The 2,902-nt window shown below is 47.1% G+C and overlaps 1 long non-coding RNA gene across 1 annotated transcript in view; it reads right to left on the bottom strand.

Moving 5' to 3' along the window:
* Positions 1 to 284: 284 nt before the first annotated feature.
* The window catches only part of LOC111827156, a 4,927-nt gene continuing 2,309 nt past the window's right edge, over positions 285 to 2,902 (bottom strand). Inside the window, exons 2-3 of the long non-coding RNA XR_002830667.1 lie at positions 1,070 to 1,123; positions 285 to 516 (exon numbers count right to left, since the gene is read on the bottom strand). This is a non-coding gene — a long non-coding RNA (uncharacterized LOC111827156). The remainder of the gene's footprint in view (positions 517 to 1,069; positions 1,124 to 2,902) is intronic.

The raw sequence follows: 2,902 nt of genomic DNA, 5'->3' as shown, positions 1-2,902 counted from the left end.
AAAAATATTTTTATTGACTTCAGAGAGGAAGGGAGGAGAGACAGAAACATTGATGATGAGAGAGAATCATTGATCGGTTGCCTCCTGCATGCCCCACACTGGGGATCGAGCCTGCAACCCGGGCATGTGCCCTGACCGGGAATTGAACCGTGACCTGGTTCACAGGTCGACGCTCAACCACTGAGCCATGCCAGCAGCTTGGGTCTTTGACCATTCCAGTTTGGGGCCACTAAGTGCAGATTTTTGCCTGAGAGATAAGTATCTACTTTTTTAAAGCCCTAATGTTTTAATCTTTGTTACCCACAGCCCAAACAAACCCCTTTACTCAGATTCCATCCTGGTAGTAGACCTGGGTGGAGGCAGGCGGAGTCCTGACCTGGGGTGGAGCCCTCCACCCGGTGGTAGCGAGGAGTCCACAGGGTCTGGAGACGTCCAGGAAGGGTTTTTGGAAAAGGTGCAAAGCCTGGGGCGGGGTTACCTCACCTTTGGCTGGAATCTGAGGGGGTGGATGGGCTTCTTGAAGGGGAAAGTAAGAAGGGGGCTGAGTAGAGACCTAGAACACCAACATTAGGGGACTGGGGAGGAGGAGGAGCCAGAGAAGTGGAGGTAGAAGCCTGAGGGAGGGGGGGAAGGGTGTGGCGTGTGTGATGTGATGAGGCAGTGGAGTTGGGTGAGGGAGGGAGGGGCTGGAGGAAAGGAAGTTTAAGTGATGGGTGGAGAAGTAAAGAAAGGATGGTTCTGAGGGAGACCAGGCTCATGTCAGCAATTGAGGACAGGGAAGGGGGGCGGGGAACATGGGGGACCCAGAGAGTCAGGAACCAGGGCCTGATTTGGGGAGATTTCCATTCAAAGTAGGAAAAGCCTGGGGGCACTGGATCTGTCCTAGCAATGGATGCAGCTGCCTCCTCCCTCCCTCATTCATTTAACAAACATTCTCTGTGCTCCTTGGAGATGGTGTTGGGAACCCTGAGGCAGCTCAGACCCAGACCCAACCCTCAGAAAGAATCCAGAGGGCTGGGGATGCAGACAAGGAGACAGTTCATCCAGTAAACATTGATTGAGCACCTACTGTATTCCAGGCAGCATGCTGGCAGTGGGTCCCTGCCCTCGGGGAGTTCCTAGTCTGATGGAGAATGACAATAATGAAATAACCACAAACACATCTGAATCATTACAATTGGAGAGAAGAGTTCAGAAACATACAGAGGGCTAGGGGCACAGAAGGTCTCCCTAGGGCAGTGATGGCGAACCTATGACACACGTGTCAGAGGTGACACGCGAACTCATTTTTTTGGTTGATTTTTCTTTGTTAAATGGCATTTAAATATATAAAATAAATAGCAAAAATATAAATCTTTGTTTTACTATGGTTGCAAATATCAAAACATTTCTAGCCCTAACCAGTTTGGCTCAGTGGAAAGAGCATCGGCCTGTGGACTCAAAGGTCCCAGGTTCGATTCCGGTCAAGGGCATGTACCTTGGTTGCGGGCACATACCCAGTAGGGAGTGTGCAGGAGGCAGCTGATAGATGTTTCTCTCTCATCGATGTTTCTAACTCTCTATCCCTCTTCCTTCTTCTCTGTAAAAAATCAATAAAATATATATTAAAAAAAATTTCTATATGTGACATGGCACCAGAGTTAAGTTAGGGTTTTTCAAAATGCTGACATGCCGAGCTCAAAAGGTTCACCATCACTGCCCTAGGTCAGCAGATGCTGGGGACCACACGGGCCCTGACCCAGTGAGAAGGGCAGAGAAGGTTTCTTAGCTGAAGCCCAATGGCCTCAGAAGGCAGTAGCTCAGTAAAGAAGAGCTGTCACTAAGCCTGTGACTTTGAACAAACCCCACACTTCTCTGAGCCTCTGTTTCCTTACCTGTAAAGTGGATACTGCTATCAGCTCTCCCTAGGCCACCGGGGGTGTTGAGCATGGAAAGGTTAGAGCAGAATTCTCATGAAGTACAACAAAGTATTATAACCCAACAAAAGAAAGGATAAGAGGCGCAAAGAGGCACTCCATAGAAAAGGAAATGCAGATAATCAAAAAACCAGAAAAGCTCTAGCCGGTTTGGCTCAGTGGATAGAGTGTTGGCCTGAGGACCGAAGGGTCCTGGGTTATTTCCAGACAAGGGCACGTACCTTGGTTGCAGGCTTCTCCCCAGCCCGGGCCCTGTTCAGGGCACATGCAGGAGGCAACCAATCAATGTGTTTCTCTCACATCAATATTTCAAAATATTGCACAAAAACGTGCCATGTCTAAAAATCAATGGAAAAATATACTCGGGTAAGGATTAAAAGAAAAACAAAAACAAACAAACAAAAAAAAAAAACCAGGAAAGATATTCGGTTCTAGCTTGACAATGCCTCCTCATGTGGAGTAGCCACATGGCCCACTGCCCTGAGCTCTTCTGCAAATGTGCCCTGGAGTGTGCAAAACACTCAGAGCAGCACTGTTCACAAGTGCAGACACCTGGAAACATTCAAATGCCCACCCGCTGGAGAGAGGATGAATGCCATATTCACACATTGGAATACTGCACGCAGCCAGAATGCACTACACTAGCATACAACGATATGGACAAATATTAGCAGCATAAGTTAAGTAAAAAGAAGTTCCCCAAATTACATACAGCAAGATGCCCTTTTTGTAAATTTAAAAACAACTAAGATTAAAATGTACACTTTAAGGAAATCCACAGATGCAAAAAAAAAAAAAACTATATAAAAAGGGAATGATGGGCACAGGAGGGGATGGGTTATCTTGGTGGTGGGAGCAGTAGGAGAATGGGTGGGGGAACTATATAATGAGATGTAGGACATTGTAAAGGTCCTAGTTGTTTTGGTTTTTCGTGGGAGTCAAACAACTGGTGAGAATGTGTCATGCACAAAAGGTTATGAATCATC

This window comes from Myotis lucifugus, unplaced genomic scaffold (genome assembly GCF_000147115.1).
Source record: "Myotis lucifugus unplaced genomic scaffold, Myoluc2.0 scaffold_138, whole genome shotgun sequence".
In the NCBI taxonomy this organism is placed as follows: domain Eukaryota; kingdom Metazoa; phylum Chordata; class Mammalia; order Chiroptera; family Vespertilionidae; genus Myotis; species Myotis lucifugus.
Note: the sequence above shows the minus strand (reverse complement) of the source record. Positions and strands in the feature narration are given on the sequence as shown.